This window comes from Macaca thibetana, chromosome 1, assembly GCF_024542745.1.
Source record: "Macaca thibetana thibetana isolate TM-01 chromosome 1, ASM2454274v1, whole genome shotgun sequence".
Taxonomy (NCBI): Eukaryota; Metazoa; Chordata; class Mammalia; order Primates; family Cercopithecidae; genus Macaca; species Macaca thibetana.
Window position 1 is genome coordinate 63,288,960 of NC_065578.1, and position 19,039 is coordinate 63,307,998.

General features: G+C 40.7%; 1 protein-coding gene and 1 long non-coding RNA gene across 4 annotated transcripts in view; both read left to right on the top strand.

Annotated features, from left to right (window-relative positions):
- The window catches only part of ROR1 (receptor tyrosine kinase like orphan receptor 1), a 410,977-nt gene that overhangs the window by 326,832 nt on the left and 65,106 nt on the right, over positions 1 to 19,039 (top strand). The gene's annotated exons all lie outside the window — the stretch shown is intronic.
- LOC126935478 (uncharacterized) lies at positions 691 to 17,193 on the top strand. The gene is made up of 2 exons (XR_007719248.1): positions 691 to 4,659; positions 8,228 to 17,193. It is a non-coding gene; the product is annotated as an uncharacterized LOC126935478 (long non-coding RNA).

A 19,039-nucleotide genomic window follows, 5' to 3' on the forward strand; every position in this document is an offset into this window, starting at 1 on the left:
ATGATGACAATGGTACAGTCTTATGAGTGGTGTTTCCCAATTTGCTAAATTAGTTTCTAATGGCTACTCTAACAAAGTAGCACAAACTTGTTGACTATCTTATAGTTTTGAAAGTCAGAAGTCCAAAGTGGGCCTCACTAGCCTAAAATTAAAGTTCCTTTTGGAGGCTCAAGGGGAGAATCCATTTCTTCGTCATTTCCAGGCTTTAGAGGTGGCCTGCATTTCTTGGCTAGTGGCTCTCTTCCAAATTCAGTCAGCAACAGACAGTGGAATCCTTCTGAACACTGCCTCATCGTAACATTCTGACTTTCTGCCTCTTTCCTCCATATTCAAAGGATGCTTATATTCCACTGGACCCACCCAGAAAATTCAGGAGAATCTCCTCATTTTGAGGTCAGCTGATTACTGAGCTTAAAGCCATCTGCAGCCTTAATTCTCACTTGCCATGTAACATATTCAAATGCTCTGGGGATTAGGACATTCACATTTTTAAGGGCCTTTATTCTGTTTATCACAGACAACATTGTATTTATGCATTTTTTAAATATATATATAAACATATATGTTTAAATATATATAAAAACATACATATGTATATATATATATATATATAAAGCCTTGAGACAATGCTTTACCTAGAACAAAGTTATTTGGTTCTAGGTATAATTATTTCCATTTTACCAAGGGAAAAAAAGAAAAGAATAAGGTGAAGCAAATTGCCTACATTTCTTGAACTGATTATGGCAGAGTTGGGACTGGAAGCCAGATTTCCAAACCCAGTGTTCTCATTCAGTGAAAAGCGATTTTCCTAAACCCAACTGTCCTGTTCCTCAAGCTCCAGAACCTCTGGAAGGTGAGCTGTGGTGGATAGTTTGAGAATTTAGATGGGTTTTGTTTCAGAGGTTGAAGGATTTGAGAGATGAAGGATTGGCAGTTGCCATATAGGAAGTGCTAGTCCATGGACAAATTTATGCAAAAGGCTGCATTCTCCATCAATTTACACACAATTGCTACTCATCTGTAAGACTTAGCATCTGCCTCACACTCTCCTATATTTAATCCTCAGCCTGGATGATGTGCTTGTCACAAATCAATATTTCTCCCACTCTACAGGAACTTCAGCCCTTTCAAATTTGTTCCAGGTAATTTGGGGAGACTCCAGGGCGGTGATGAAATAAAGTGAAAGCCTCTGATTTACTGGATCTGGAGGCTTGTGCTGTGAGTGAGTAGTGAGGGTGAAAGACCCGTATCACAAGTATTTGTGCTTTTAGATGCACTGAGTCCCCACCCAGAGGTAGGCTCCCTGCCAACTCAGTCCCCAACCCCCTCTGAAATGGGGAAGAAGAGGCCTGGCTGTGCAGTTCAGTTCAAGCACCACAAGTTCTTTACTTGTGCTTGCAGCAAATAGAAAAGCATGTTTCTGACTTGGCCCCTAGTGTGAGGTCTGGTCTTGGAGGTTCCACAGTCTCTCTTAAGACTCTCACTGGCTCACTTCTGCTGCCCCTCCACATGCCAGAATTTTCAGGCAAACTAAGCTCAAGCACAAACTAGGGCTCCAGTGCAGCCCAGAACTTAAAGCACTTTGCTAGGTGCACGCCTGGATTTGGCATGAGTCTGTGTAATTTGTTCCATTTTGTCACAGTTTTCAGTCACCCCTCCCTGTTTATAGTGGTTCCAGGGCTTTGGGATTCTTCAGGATCAGTCCTGCATAGTCCAGCCAGAGGGGATCACTGTTCTCCAAGGTACTACAGACCTCTTCTTTCATCCCAGATGACTGTGGGGCAGAATCAGCTTTGTGATATTGATACAGACCCAAAGTAGATCCTTTTAGACTTCAGGACTTCATCAGCCTGAAATAATTTTCTCAGTACTAAATAAATCGTTGCCCCAACAATGATGAAACATAAATATCAGGGCTATGGGTGAAATAAGTTGCTGAAGGAAATTTAATGTTATCAATAATATAATGGAATTTTGCCCTGTTTTACAGTTCATAAAGCACTTTCACACATGTTATTCATGTCATCAGGAAATGTTTACTAGCGGGCCCCAGTGCTATAGATACACCAGGAAGCGAAGCAGAGATTGTGCTCTCGCAGGCCTTCTTCTGGGATTATAAAGTGAGGCTGCTGAAGAGTGAACCTGTAATCTTACACATTAGTGTATACTCCCATCATGGAGCCATATCCTGCTCACAGTGCATGTCATCACAAACAACTCCCTGAGGCAGGCAAGACTGCTGTTACTACCTCCATGTCAGGGATCAGGCAACTGAGCCTCAGAGTGGTGAAGAATCTTGCCAAAGCCCCACAGATTGATATGTTAAATCTGTGTTCAGTTCTGGTGATCCTTCCAGTATGCCGGTTTGTTGCAAAGCACGGTGCCTGGTCCATAGGAAGCCCTCAGTAAATATGAATAGCTGCTAAGTGCTCAGTCAATGCCACCTGCTATTATACTTGTCACGGTGGCGTGAGAGGGATGACAAAAGTCATTTGAGCATCTGAACTCATCAGAGGCCGCCAGAGGAACATTCTGTGCCAGAGCATTTGCATTCCAACTGGAAATTATAAAAGAAAAATAAAACGTTTATATTTTCTAGTTGGCTGTAAATAAAGAAATAATGATAAAAATAAATTAGTTGCCTGACCTAATGCTTTAAAGCTTACAGATTGAGTAATATCTTTTTCCAACAGTAAATTTAGTTAACAGTTATTTGTAAAATAATTAAAATTTCAAGCAACACATGCTCATTTTGCTTAACTAAGTTTGTGGGTTTATTGTTGAAAATAAAGATCAAATAGTCTGCATGCAGTTGCTCACGCCTGTAATCCCAGCTCTTTGGGAGGTCGAGGCAGGCAGATCATGAGGTCAAGAGTTTGAGACCAGCTGGCCAATATGGTGAAACCACATCTCTACTAAAAAATACAAAAATTAGCTGGACATGGTGGCACACGCCTGTAGTCCCAGCTACTCAGGAGGCTGAGGCAGGAGAATCACTTGAACCCAGGAGGTGGAGGTTGCAGTGAGCCAAGATTGTACCACCACAGTCCAGCCTGGGCAACAGAGTGAGACTCCGTCTCAGGAAAAAAAAAAAAAAAAAAAGGTTGAGTTTATTGTTCAGCTAACTGGCTATTTTAAATTTTTGGAAAAATTTAAAAATATTACAAATCATACACAATAGATGTTGAGTTAAATTCAGTTCAGTTGGCTTTTTTTTGATTTGGTAATTAAAAAAAAAAAAAAAGTTGGCCATGTATGGTGGCTCATGTCTGTAATCCCAGCACTTTGGAAAGTTGAGTTGGGAGGATAGCTTGAGACCAGGAGTTTGAGACCAGCCTGGGCAACATGGCAAGACCTCATCTCTACTGTTTCTTCTTAAGCAATTGTTCTTTCCTGGCATCCTTGGGTTCCCGCTCAAGAATGTAAGCTCCACAAGCAATAGAGCAGAATTTGTGCCTGTTTCTTTCACTGTTATCTCCTTTTTTATTTTATTTATAAAAAATAATTTTTTTAAATTTTATTTATAAAACATAAAAAATTAGTTAGGTATAGCAGTGCATTCATATAGTCCCAGCTACTCAGGAAGCACAGGTGGGAGGATCACTTGAGCCCAGGAGGTCGAGGCTGCAGTGAGCTGTAATCACACCACTGCACTCCAGCCTGGGTGTCTGAGAAAGACCTTGTCTCAGGAAACAAACAAAATGAGCCTATCAGTAATATCCTCAAATGTTAATAATTGATACCCTGATTTAAAGATAGTGATATCTATGTACTTTATATCAGCATCACTTAATTCTGATAAATACTCCAAGCCTTCATTTTGCTGTTAAGTAAAAGGCATAAAATTCATCTGGGAATATATCAAACCCCCTGCTAGTGCCTGCCCTCAAATGATCAAGCCGACACATAGCTGAGTCATAACAAATGTGTTTTAAGGGAATATCAAGCATTAGCAATCCACCCACAACAGGAAAACATCTAATTCTATGGAGTCAAGAGTTAGTCCTCATTCTAAATGCAGATACTCTGGGGTATGTAATTCAACCTATGCAAGTGCCCCCTCTGTGCCTGGACCATGGAATAGATCGTTCATAAGATTGCTGCATCTCAGGAGACGGGTCTTTTCAGGAGCACTCGATGATTAGGCCAAGTTATTTGGGAAAGCCAGTCACTATATTTATTTTTACAAGCCAGATGCTGGCGCGTAGTGCATTCTTTTACAAAAATAAAAGGGATTTGGAGAAAAGGAAAGGTTCAGGGTCACAGATGAAATCATGAGGGTATTATACACAGTTTTATGGGTAGAAATTTTTACTTTTACCTTCTACAATGGTTCTGAAAAAACCATTCGGCTGCTCTGTGCAGAAAGTAAACAGGGAAGAGTTTTATGCCCTCAGTAGAGTAAAAACCTTAAACTGGGACATCAAGGGACTCCATGCCTGAGGCCATGGAGAGTCTAATAGTGCCACAGGGTACAGAACAGGGGAGTCTCTGTTCACCGTGGTGCTGTCTCATTCCTAAGGAGTCTTTGGGAGCCCATAGTTAAGCTGTTTTGATAAACACTAAGTAATAAGCAGATATGGACACGTGGGATTGATTGAGAGGAGGGATTAACTAATGCACTAAATAACCCATCACACATGATAGGTTGGGGAGGAGGTAGAGACTTAATGGTACAAGCTCCTGACCAACAAGGCCCTGAGATTTTCCTTCAGTCCACAAATATTTACTGAGCACCTACTTTGAGCCAGCTCCTGTTCTAAGAACGAAGGATATGACAGTGAAAGAAACAGGCACAAATTCTGCTCTATTGCTTTGGAGCTTACATTCTTGAGCGGGAACTCAAGGATGCCAGGAAAGAACAATTGCTTAAGAAGAAACAGAAATCACAATGAGAAGAAAGAGAGTGATGTGGTAGAGGGTTGCTACTTTACATGGGTTGATTAGGGGGGGCCTCTCTGATAAGGTGACATTTGGGCAAAGGCTTGAATGAAGTGAGAGAATGAGCCATGAGTTTATCTGAGAAAGAGAGACAGATAATTCCAGGCAAACGGGACGGCTAATCTAAAAGCTTTGTGACAGAAGCATGTTTGGCAGAATCGAGGAGTAAAAAGGCATCCTAGAAATTGCTTGGGTAATGCTTTACGATTAATTGTCATCTCCTTTCAACTTGTTACAGACCCCTGCTTTTAGGTGTATGCTATATAGTTATTGGCCAAACATTAAGAGCTGGTCCCCATTAATAATTGTAACACTTCCTGTATTCAGGCGATGAGGAAAAGAAGGTCCTGCTCTCAAGAGGTGCAAGTAGGGATGGGGAGAGGTCTGGAGAGAATGGGAGACAGAGGCACCAACAGCTAAGTAGACTACAAGTAGGTAGCAGAACCCTGACCTCCACATTTCTCCTGTTTGTTTTAACAGCTCCACTTAGCAGCACCACAAGAAGGAGTGTGGAAAGTATGGAATCAGATCTGTTTGTGCGGTTTTTACATTTCAGGCGACTAAGTGAAATGGTAAATGAAACCAAATCTATTGCCTCTATCCCTGTCAGTGTGAGGCAAAGAAGGAAAATAAACTTCAACTCCTGGTGTAGACAGCGGAAGGGTGAGACAAGCAAACCCAGCTCCTTCACACACACTTCCTTTCTTCTCACAAAGAGAAGTCCCTCTCAGTCCGTCAGAGCTTACATTGATGTGTCCAGAGAGGGAGGTTAAGGGAACCCTGGAGATTCATTGTTGGGTCTCATAGTTGTACTTTTATTCACCTGCCTTTTATTACATGTCCACGGTGCGCCAGCATTGTGCTGGTGATACAAGTGCTGTGATGGGAATATGCACAAAGGTCAGCTTAGAAGAAACTTCCTGAAGAATGCAACAGGTGTCTATCTCAAAGCCAGACAAGTAGGGTTTGATTGACTTCACTTTTTTTAAACAGTTAATTCAATGTTCAGCTGCCCAATTCATCTCAGAGCCATGGTCTAGAGCAGGATTTTTTAACCTTGACACCTGAACCTGGATAATAATTTCTGGTTACAGGGGCTGCCCTGTGTGTTACAGGACGCTTAGCAGCATTCCCTGGCCTCCACGCACTGGATGCCAGCAACCCTTCTCTCCCCAGTTTCAACAACCAAAAGTGTCTCCAGACAGTGCCAGGTGTCCCCTGGGATGACAATCACCCCCCTGTTGAGAATCATTGGTCCAGATGAGGAAGTCCCAGGCCAGGCCTGGTGTTACTTACAATCTCCAGGTACACAAGAATGAGGCAATGAGGCTCTTCTTATGAACATCTGGTCTCATTTTCCATGAAGCTTGAACAATAGGAAACAGGCTAAAAAAGCAGCAGGGAGACGTTAGGTTCGCTATGGAAAAGAATTTCCTGCTTAAAAAGTTTGTAAGAAACTAGAAAATCTCAATGCAACATTTATAAAATATCTTCTACTTTAGATATGTGAGTGAAACAAAACTTCATTAAGCTGCTTATTTAAAGGAAAGTTAATCTGCAGTAAGAGGACAAAGTCAGAAAGAGTTTATTTGTTTCTTTAAAAATATGTAATTGCCATTTCAATATATTTAACTACAATTATCAGTTAAAATTTGCCTGAAATGGTTGGTGATTTAAATGTGTTTTCTGAGGCTTTGAGAACTTAGTATATTAACTGAATGTAAATGACTTTCACATAAGTCCTTATAAATAGTATGTTTTCATAAGTGAATACACAGTGTTCTCTAAATAACTGTGGACACTTAATTTTTTCATGTTACTGAAAATACAGATTTCAGTTCTCCCATTGTCTGAATTAACATGATTCTAAATTAGTCGTGTCTCACTTCACTTTAAAAAAAAATTTCTATCTAAAAGGAGGGAAAGAATGAACATTTATTGATCACCCATTTGTGCCAGGCTTTGGGCAAGGTCAGCAGTTCTCTACCAAGGGTGATTTTGCCCTCCAGGGGACACTTTGCAATGTCTACAAACATTTTTGGTTATCACAACTGGAAAGGTATTATATGAGCATCTAGTGGGTTAAGGCCAGAGATGCTGCTAAATATCCTACAGTGCACAGGCCAGCTTGCTCCAACAAACAACTCTCCAGCCCCAAACGTCAATAGCGCTGAGACTGAGAAACTCTGCACTAGGCTATGTATCTGTGTTATCTTATATCACCCTTAGGATATTTCTTAAAACATCCTTACTATTATTAATCCCCTATTATAGATGAAGAAACTCAGGCTTAGAGGGGTGAAGCAACTTGTTCAAGATCCTAAAACTAGTACATGGAAGAGTCAGAGTTCATATCCACACCCTACGTGCTGTGGGCAGCTCTCTCTACCACACTGAGCTGTCCTCTTGTAGGTGGTTTTTTATTTATCATTATTATTTTTACTTAAAGCCATGTGTGACAGGACTTTGCAAGGAGGATGCTGATGAGTCCAAAGGAAAAGTCACAAGTGTACCCAGTCCTCTACTAAGCAATATAGCATGAAGTAATATACATCCTATCCCTTCATGGGTAATAAATTCTTTTTTTATTATTATTTATTTTATTTTACTTTAAGTTCTGGGATACATATATAGAACATGCAGGTTTGTTACACAGGTATACATGTACCATGGTGGTTTACTGCACCTATTGACCCATCCTCAAAGTTCCCTCCCCTCACCCCCACCCTTCAACAGGCCCTGGTGTGTGCTGTTCCCCTCCCTGTGTCCATGTGTTCTCATTGTTCAGCTTCCCACCTATGAGTGAGAACATGCGGTGTTTGGTTTTCTGTTCTTGTGATAGTTTGCTGAGAATGATAGTTTCCAGCTTCATCCATGACTCTGCAAAGGACATGAACTTATCCTTTTTTATGGCTGCATAGTATTCCATGGTGTATATGTACCACATTTTCTTTATCCAGTCTATCATTGATGGGCATTTGCGTTGGTTCCATGTCTTTGCTATTGTAAATAGTGCTGCAATAAACATATGTGTGCATGTGTCTTTAGAGTAGAATGTTTTATATTCCTTTGGATATATACCCAGTAATGGGGCTGCTGGGTCAAATGTTATTTCTGGTTCTAGGTCTTTAAGGAATTGCTGTACTGTCTTCCAGCAGTACAGATATGGCAGATATGGACATGTGGAATTTATTAATAGGCAGATATGGACATGTGGAATTGATTAAGAAAGGAGGGATTAACTAATGCACTAAATAACCCATCACACGTGGTGGGTTGGGAGGAGGTAGAGACTTAATGGTACAAGCTCCTGACCAAGAAGGGCCCTGAGATTTTCCTTCAGTCCACAAATATTTACTGAGCACCTACTGTGAGCCAGCTCCTGTTCTAAGAACGAAGGATATGACAGTGAAAGAAACAGGCACAAATTCTGAGTTTTTAACATGAAACGATGTTGAATTTTATCAAAGGCCTTTTTCTGCATCTATTGAGATAACCATGTGGTTTTTGTCTCTGGTTCCAGTTTTACATTTAATTAGTGGGAGCTAATTTGCATTCCCACTAACAGTGTAAAAGTGTTCCTATTTCTCCACAGCCTCGCTAGCATCTATTGTTTCTTGACTTTTTAATAATCGCCATTCTGACTGGTGTGAGATGGTATCTTATTGTGATTTTGATTTGCATTTCTCTAATGATCAGTGATATTGAGCTTTTTTTCATGTTTCTTGGCCATGTAAATGTCTTCTTTTGAGACGTGTCTATTCATATTTTTTGCCCACTTTTGATGGGGTTATTTTTTTCTAGTCAATTTGTTTAAGTCCCTTATAGATGCTGGATATTAGGCCTTTGTCGGATGGATAGATGGCAAAATTTTTCTCCCATTCTGTAGGCTGCCTGTTCACTCTACTGATAGCTTGTTTTGCTGTGCAGAAACTCTTTAGTTTAATTAGATCCCATTTGTCATTTATGGCTTTTGTTGCAATTGCTTTTGGCGTTTTCATCATGAAGTCTTTGCCCATGCCTATGTCCTGAATGCTATTGCCTAGGTTTTCTTCTAGGGTTTTTATGGTTTGGGGTTTTACATTTAAGTCTTTAATTCATCCTGAGTTAATTTTTGTGTAAGGTATAAGGAAAGGTGATCCAGTTTCAGTTTTCTGCATATGGCTAGACAGTTTTCCCAGCAACATTTAATGAATAGGAGATCCTTTCCCTATTGCTTGTTTTTGTCAGGTTTATCAAAGATCAGATGGTTGTAGATGTGTGGTGTTATTTCTGAGGTCTCTGTTCTGTTCCATTGGTCTATATGTTTGTTTTGGTACCAGTACCATGCTGTTTTGGTTACTGTAGCCTGTAGTATAATTTGAAGTCAGGAAGTTTGATGCCTCTAACTTTGTTCTTTTTCCTTAGACTTTTCTTAGCTATACAGGGTCTTCTTTGATTCCATAGGAAATTTAAAGTAGTTTTTTTCTAATTCTGTAAAGAATGTCAATGGTAGCTTGATGGAGATAGCATTGAATGTATAAATTACATTGGACAGTATGGCCATTTTCATGATATTGATTCTTCCTATCCATGAGGATGGAATGTTTTTCCATTTGTTTGTGTCCTCTCTTATTTCCTTGAGCAGTAGTTTGTAGTTCTCCTTGAAAAGGTCCTTCACATCCCTTGTTAGCTGTATTCCTAGGTATTTTACTCTCTTTCTAGCAATTGTGAATGGGAGTTTATTCATGATTTGGCTCCCTGCTTGTCTATTGTTGATGTAAAGGAATGCTTGTGATTTTTGCACATTGATTTCGTACCCTGAGACTTTGCTGAAGTTTCTCACTAGCTTAAGGAGTTTTTGGGGTGAGACGATGGGGTTTTCTAAATACACAATCATGTTGTCTGCAAACAGAGACAATTTGACTCCCTCTCTTCCTATTAGAATATGCTTTTTTTTCTTTCTCTTACCTGATTGCGCTGGCCAGAACTTCAATACTAGGTTGAATAGAGTGGTGAGAAGAGGGCATCCTTATCTTGTACTAGTATTCAAAGGGAATGCTTCCAGCTTTTGCCCATTCAATATGATATTGGCTGTGGGTTTGTCATAAATAGCTCTTTTATTTTGAGATATGTTCCATCAATATCTAGTTTATTGAGTTTTTAACATGAAGGGATGTTGAATTTTATCAAAGGCCTTTTCTGCATCTATTGAGATAACCATTTGGTTTTTGTCTCTGGTTCTGTTTATGTGATGGATTACATTTATTGATTTGCATATGCTGAGCCAGCCTTGCATCCCAGGGATGAAGCCGACTTGATCGTGGTGGATAAGTTTTTTGATGTGGGGGTAATAAATTCTTAGCACACAGGTACCGTCTTTTGTTTTACTTTGTTTTCCTCGTTATTCTCTAAACGTGCCAGTTTATGCATGTCAGAGATCTAGAAGTTCTTGACAGTTCCTCCATCCAGAGTCCCCGCCCTGCCACTGAGGAGAAGCATGCAGTTTCACAAGTCATGTTACCCCAAGAGCTTCAGTTTCCTCATCTGTAAAACAAGGATGGTAACACTTTCCTCATATGGTTGTTGAAATGATCATAGAATAATAATAATAGTCAGAGGTACCACTTACTGTGTGTGTTATGTACTAGGCATTATATTAAGTGTTCTACACGTATTATCTCATTTAATTTTTAGAATAACCTTTTCAGTAGTTGGTGCCCCCATTTTGCAGATGAGAAAAGTGAGGCACTAAGAGGTTGTGTAATTTACTTGAGTGCAGGTGGTCAGTAAGTAGCAGAGCCAGCATTTGAACTTAGGATGTCTGGCTCTAAGTCTCAGACTCTCTTAACCACAAAGCCCTCTGTCACGTGCTATACAAACGTGAGAATGATTATGAACAATGATAGCTAGTTTAGGTGATTAAAAAGCTTTATGTGCTTCAGAGAGTTTTCACGGGGTAATCATCATAAATTCCTTTTTCATTTTCTTTGCTGTTCCATCCTTGTGATCATTATGCAGTGCCTATTATGTTTCACCTTTGTGTTTTTTTCCTTCTTTTCACAAGTTTAAATAAGGGAGCTAGGGGTCTTTTTTTAAAAGTCTGGCGTTGTTAATAGATTTTCAGAATGCACTTTAAAGTGCCAGCAAATTGAGTGCTTTTCTTGATTAGTAAAGATTGTATTGGGTTTTTTTTTTAACAATTTACTTTTTAAATTTCTATTTTAAGCCCACTTAGAGCTGATTACAATAACCCCTATTTATAAATATACTTTTACTGGGCCTCACCTCTGACGTATTTTCAAATTCGGTCTCACTCACTCTATTACTAAGTAAAATAATCATTCATCACGTGGAGGTAGGGTAGAATAAGAGCATATTTCTGCAGCTACCTCTGTGTTCTGAGGGAGCCAGTCATAAATATTCAGCATCGGTGGTCAGAGTTTGGCTCTGCGTTAAATCATAATCATTTTACTGGTGAATAAATGACATGTTTAATTATTTTATATGGTTGTATGAATTTTGGTTTTGATTTGGGCATCATGTTTTTAACATCTGGGTTTTTTTGTTCACTTGTGTTGTTTGTTTGTTTGTTTTGTTTTTAAATCACTGTTTAGGCCGGGCATGGTGGTTCATGCCTGTAATCTCAGCACTTTGGGAGGCTGAGGCGGGTGGATGGTCTGAGGTCAGGAGTTCAAGACCAGCCTGACCAACATGGTGAAACCCTGTCTCTACTAAAAATACAAAAATTAGCCAGGCATGGTGGTGCATGCCTGTAATCCCAGCTACTAGGGAGGCTGAGGCAGGAGAATTGCTTGAACCTGGGAGGCGGAGGTTGCAGTGAGCCGAGGTCACACCACCGCACTCCAGCATGGGTGACAAAGCGAGACTCCATCTAAAAAAAAAAAAAAAAAAAAAAAAAAAAGTCACTGTTTAGCTTTAAGTGGTAGGAAACAAAATGTGAAGTCACTGTAGTCTTTAAAAATCTCAATTAGCCAGAACATTCAAATGGCTGGGTGTATTCAGCACTCTATTTCTGGCAGGAAGAGTTAAGTGACAAGGGCGGAGCTGGCCGTGGGAATCACTATGGGGCTCCCAATGCCTAGGCAAGTCAGGTTGAGTGAGCCGCCAGTCCACCCGTCACACCACATGCACACACACACACCCCCCAATACAACATTCTAAAACAACAAGTGAGCAAAAGAGTGTTCAGCAAAGACAGTCTTAAATGGAAAAGTCAGAGAGATGAGGTCTCAAAGGGGCATTCTGTGTTCTGGAGATTGTGTAGAGAGGTACAGAAGAAAGTCATTTGGCAACAAGTTTCAACAAGCTTCTGTTATATGGGTCACCCTTACAGGGTCATAAGCATCCCTTGGGGGATTGTTGAAAATAATGTTTAGGACCCTATCCTGGTCCTCCCAAATCCAAATCTCCAGAAAACCCAGGGAAATTGATTTATTTAAAGGACCACAGGTATCTTAGACCCACCCTAGAACTACTGAATCACAATCTCTAGAGCTTGGGCCAGGAATTAGAATGCAAAAGAACCTCCACAGATACTTCTGATCTCTGGGGGTGGTTCCTGGCAATCTGCATCTTTAGTCCAACCTCTAGGTGTGTCTTACAGATACCCCAGTTTGAGAGACATGGCATCAACTATTGTTCTGAGTTTTATCAGAGCAGAGGCAGCCAAATCTTCTACACCTTATTGATTAGCTCCAATGCACAAGATTGGCATGAAAACAGCTTATATTAAAGTTTACTTAAAAATTATACATTTCTTATTTATTTTAATCTTCACAGTCTTGTGAGGCTGCTGTAGCTGGAATTATAAATGAAGAAAATGAGGTTTAGAAAGGATAAGTAACTTCTCCAAGGTATTTTCTGAGCAATCTGAGCAGGTGGCAGAGTTTGGGCTCAAATCACATTTTTTGACTCAAGCCCTGAGCTCCGTTCCTGCACTTACAATTTGGTGCACAGTGCCTAGATAGCACCTTCACACATAGAATCTTCCTTGTGCTATAGAAGAGCCCTGTAGGCAAAGTTACTTATCCTTTCTGAAAAATCACAATCTCAGCTCACTGCAACCTCAACCTCCCAGGCTCAATCAATCCTCGTGCATCAGCCTCCCAAATGGCTTGGACTACAGACACACACCAGCATGCCAGCTAATTTATGTATTTTTTGTAGAGAACAGGGTCTCACTTTGTTGCCCAGGCTGGTCTCAAACTCATGGGCTCAAGCAATCCTCCCACCTCTGCCTCCCAAAGTGCTGGGATTATAGGTGTGAGTTACCTCATTCAGGCCCTCCTCCCTTCCTTTTATTATATGGTAGGGTGGGATGGGCAGGAATATGTTGTCTTTTGGGGGCTTCTGATTTCCAAATGTCCTATTACTTAGCCCTACCAACAGATACAACTCAGACCAGAGCTAACCCTGTCAGTTTAGACATCACTTCCTCTAGGAAGCCTTTGCTATATCCCTCCAGTAAAAGGTCACGTGACCTCCTCTGCATACTCAGTCTCCCTGTCTTTGTCCATACCACATAGCACTATCTGTTCCATGAGGCCAGGTATTCTCCATATGTACAATAGGAACATAACTTTTAATCAAATATTCGTGGAGTTAATGAACAAGTGCAATTAGAATCGGTGGGTAAATCCTTCTGATATCCAAAGCAATGAAGGCAACTCACTTTTCTCCTTTGCCTATTCTAAAATCAAATTATTCTTTTATTCATATTGTCTTTTTAAACTAGATCTTATGTGCATAAATGTATTGTAAAGTGGGAAGGAAGACCATTAGAGGCAAGTACTTCCTTCTCCATTTGATGATGAGGAATCTGAAGGTAAGAGGCAGCAAGTAACTTTTCTAAGGTCACACAGCCTATCAGGTATAGAGCTGGGTTTTGCTTTCAGGTCAGTTGAACATTGAGCCCTGAGGACAGGCAGCTGGCAAGTATCACAGCTGAGATTAAAACGCAAGTCTTTGAATTCCCATCCTCATCTTTCTTCTGCTCGCTTCCTGCCTGAAAAACAGGATAACTAAGGAGGGTTGTTTCTGTTTGTAATTTCAAAGTTAGTACTCAATTTATCACAAGGGTCTCTTAAATCATACAGTGCTCATTGCCTACATATTCCTTGTGAGGGTTAAGCTTTGGTCTTCCTCATTTTACCAGATGGGAAACCAAGGCCAGGAAGTTTCAACATTCTCACCAGCTCTTCAGAAAGCTCATGTATCTTGGAAGCAGAAGGCAGGATGGTGCTGGAGGGGCTGAGAGTAGGTAGGGAATTAAGAGACTATGTTAGGAGCAGTGGAGTAAAGACCTTTAACTTCAAACCATTTAAAAAATACTTTCATACCATATTTTTGTGAGCCCAGGTAATTTCTGAATTTCTGATCCAATCTTTTCCTCCAAAATGCCTGCTAAGAAACTCTAGAGGTGTGGGGGTGAAGCAGGGAGACAGAAGGGAAAAACAAAAAGGACAATGATTCCATTCAGAAACTTAGTCCAAATCCTTGTCTCTTTCTTCTCTCAGAAATCCTCTGTTGTCAGTCCCTGGCATCACCTAGAGATTTCCTTACCAGCAGCATTCTTATGTTTTCACTAAAACTTCTCCTAGAAGAGCATGTTTTGCTTTTAGGAGCCAGACTTAAGAAAGTGCATCAGCTTAAAAATGCATTTGGTTGTAATTTTTGTCCACGCTGCCATCTGACAGGATTTGAGGATGCTTCCATTTCTGCCAGGATAATAGCTTTGTTATCTGCTGAGATCTGCAAGAGCTCGACAGTACAGGAAATCTGTGTCTCAGCCCCCTGCTCCAAATTTAGCTCATGCATTACCTAAAATTGGGTTTACACAAGGAAAATTACTTTAGTGCTAATCCAGTTGACTTGTAAAGTAAATTTAGCTTCCTCACGTTCCTAGTCCCATAATCTAAACAGATTTCAACAACAGCTTTAGGAGTCCTCCCACACTTCTTAAGCACCCTCAGGAGCTTGGGTCCCCAGCAAGCTGACCACAGCTACTAGTCATCTTCAAGCCAGTGATGTTTGCTGCCTTGGTACATTGTCCATGGCTCCACAATTACACACTGCAGGGTAGGGCTGGGAGTAGTGGGTGAAGATAGCCTTGGACTATTCATTTCACATTTATGTGTCTCCATCTGTAAAACCCTGGTAACAAATGAGGTGCCACATAGAAGGAAAAAGTGGAATTAAATGTTTTGAACCTAACTCACAGAAAATCTGTGGAGTAAAAAGCTGTGATTACAAGTAACAAAATCTTCCTGTTTTCTTCCTTGTTCCTAAGTGTTAGACCTGGGTTCACTTGCCACAACTTACAAACCAGTCAAATGTGATGATGTTTAAGACTTGTTACGGTGGTTTCCCCAAAGCTAATCAATGAAAAGTCCTTACATTCCACAAACTGGTCAGCTTTGCAGCAATAGCCTCACCTTCTTGGGGATGCACATGACGTGAGTCACACAATTTTCATGCCAGCCCATAGCGTTGGGTGCCATTACAAAGCCTTGGGTGCCTTACATGAGTGGGAGCCTCGTCGGGGGTTGAAGAGGCTGATCTGATCTGTGCTTCCTCAATTCAGAGGCCATGAGCTTTTGAAAATATGCCTTTCTAGGTGGATTGGCCTGCATGTCATAGTTTACACATATTGAGTGCTGATCATATATCAATAATTGTTCTAAGTTCCATTGTGGGTGAGTGCTATTGTGTGTGTACTATTGGGTAAGTGCTATTATGATGTTTATCAGATCCTCTTAATAACCATATGAAGTAGTAATGGTACTTCATATGGTTATTATGAGTAGTAAGTAGTAGTAAGTCTCCAACTGGCGCACAGAGAAAAAAGGTTAAGTTGTCCAAGTCACATAGCTAGTAAGTGGCAGGCCTAGAATTCCAACCCAGGCATTCTATCATGATTACTAGTGGCCACGAATCAGATGATTATAGTAACTTGTACTGGACTTGGGAGAGCTGTATGTTGACTCATAGAGCCCCAACAATGTCTTAATTGATAAACCCAGTGGTTTCTTCTCAGTCATCAGTGAACTTTGTAGAATGGGATGCAGCTGGTTACCTTTTCATAGCAACTTTCACCCTTTTTTCCTACCTCTCTGAGACTCTTTTTAGTGTGCTTTGCTGACTTCTCTTCCTCTTTTAACCTCATATTTATGGATTCCCCCACAAGTTTCTGTCCCTGTCCCTCCTCCTTCCCTCACCATCTAATCTCACCTGCATATCTGGTGTGCTCATCAGCTCCTATAGGTTCAACTGGCAGTTCTATAAGCATGACTGAAATTTATCGGCCAACCCTGACTCTTTTCCTGAACGCAAGATTTGCATTTCCAGCCTCCCATTGGACATTTCTCTATGGACAGCCTGCCGGCATTCCCTATTTCACCTCTCCACATTGGCGCACTAATTTGCACAGTAGCCAGTACGTAATAAGCATGTGATAAATTGGTAATAGATGAAGGAATGCGTAATTTAATGAAATAGTTGCCACCTTCCATAGATTTAATCTTCCAGACCGCTCTTAACTAAGCTACTTTCTTCCATTTTTCTGAATCCCCTCACTTAACTCTCAGGTCCCCCTCAACCTGCATCTTGTGTTTCTCTTTGTTCTGGTGCCTGTTTTCTTCTCTTCTACACTCTTTTACAGTTATTTCTGTAAATGTCTTTTCTATTCAAGAATGTGCATACATTAAGGCAAGAGATTGTATTTTCTTCATTGGTTTTCACTACACCATACATTTCACAAAGAGGTACACCATATCTATGGAAAGAGTGAATCAGTAAAAGTAGACATGGCACTCTGCAGTTTACAAAGGGCTTCACAGATACCATCCCTATATTCTGCAGTAGGCTGAAGAGACAGCCGTTGAGTCATTAGCCCCATTGAACAGATGAGGAAGCCGCAAGTTAGTGTGGTTGTTAATGGTCCAGAATCTCACTGCTCTTAAGTCTCCAAGCCATTCTTATGATTTTAAACTGGAAGGCAGATCATCCCCTCATCATGACTTTCTCCCCCATGTACTCAGGAAAAATGAAGGAGAGAGAGAAGAGAACTTTGGGGTGAAAACTCGCATTGGGAACAATTACAAGTGTGTCTGATTTGGTACCTTGGATATTACAACCACTCATCAATTTTCATGTGGCTTCAAAGACCCTCATTTGAAGCTCCTAAGAGCAACTCACTTCGGAAGAGATCCAGGTACCAATTTATTCTGGAGAGTTCCAGTGTTTCGTCCTTAAAAAAAATAAGAAAGCATCAAGCTTAAAAAGATCCAAGGATTTTTCTTTTGGAATCTGACAGATCTGGGTTGGAGGCCCAGCTTTAACATTTAATAGTCGCCTCCCTGTCCCCATCTATAAAATGAAGATAAAAACACTCTTACTCGTGGTGACATATGTAGATTAAAAGGAGAAATTTTAAAGTGCTTGGCATGACTCCTGGCATGGGAACTCAGTCCATTTTCTCCCTCTGCCCCTGAATTGTGCCTCTGCCTTTAACTCCTTCTATATGTGGGACCACGACCAGTGAATTTGGGGCCAAGATGAGACTCACCTACCAGAGGGAGAGAGTAGAAAGCCCAAGCTGATGACTGAAGCTGGGAAGTGTCAGCTTCTTGCACAATTGCTGCCCTGTTGGAGCCGCTTGAGGCCATCTCAACGTGCAACGTGACTGACATGCAGTTAGGTCATTGAAATCACACCATCGGAATTCTTCAGCTTAATATGTCACTTCTGAGAAAGTTAATGCCCTTTTGATACTATCAGTATGAAATGTTGAGAAGCAAAAGCTCAAAGGCTTAATTTTAGAGGAGAAAGAGCAGTTTCCAAAGGAGTGACTGATGGGAGAGAGACTCAGTTGTTGACTATGCAAAGGTGCCCAGGACAGGTGTGAACAACAAAGCTGGCTTCCTGAGACAGCTAATACTGAAAGAACCCCAGCTCCACAGCCCTGCAGCACCTTTAAAGAAAGGGTCGGGGAGACATGCTTAAGCATTTTTTTTTTCTGCTCCACAACAAGGCCCAGGGTACTGACAGCACTGACAGAGCAACTGAGAAGTTGTTTAGGTTGGCATTAACAAACTCGGCACATTGCCTTTTCTGATTGACACAATTCAAACAGGTATCAACTGCCTTTCAGTACCACCGAGAAGTGATGAGCGATGAGGGAATCATAGGGCCATCCAGGTGCATTCCTGGCAGGGACCATGAATCAGCCTTATCTTGTCCCACCTCCTCTTTACACAGGGAGGTAAGCCAAGGCTCAAGACATCATCAGATGTGTGATAAATCCATTAACTGGAATAGTCAGTTAACAAGACTTGTTTGCCTTTTATACCTTTATAGTCCAATTTTGGTTAAGTAGAGGTACAATAGGTAAAAATAAGGTGGTTGTTTTTTGTTTGTTTGTTTGTTTGTTTTTGAGACAGGGTCTCACTCTGTCACCAGGCTTTTTTTTTGGAAAAAAAAAAAAAAAAAAAACTTGCTCTGTTGCCCAGGATGGAGTGCAGTGGCGCAATCATAGCTCACTGCAGCCTTAAACTCCTGAGCTCAAGGGATCCTCTTGCCTCAGCCTCCTGAAGAGCTGGGGCTACAAGCCACATGCCACCATGCCTGGCTAATTTTTTATTATTTATTTATTATTTTTTTTTGTAGAGGCAGGCTTGCCTTATTGCCCAGGCTGGTCTTGAATTGCTGGCTTTAAGCAATTCTCCCACTCTAGCCTCCCAAAGTGCATTTCTTAAATTCTTATATATGCCTCAGTTTACTCATCTGTGTAAGAAGGTAAATAGAACTTACTTCTTATGGTTGTAATGATAAATAAATGAGATAAAGTGTATATATATATATATATATCACTTAAAAAGAATAAGCACTAAATATATTTTTATATTTTATTAATACTGCTATTATCATCTGCTTTTGCTCTATCTCTATTCCTGCCTGATGCACCTGAAGGTTGAGCAGCATTGTAAACAGAGGGTGGCAGCATGAGCTTAGGCATTGTGTGGAACTGGGTGTGAACTTGGGGAAATTGCTTCATTCTCTAAACCTCAGTTTCCTCATCTATTAAATGGGAGGAGTA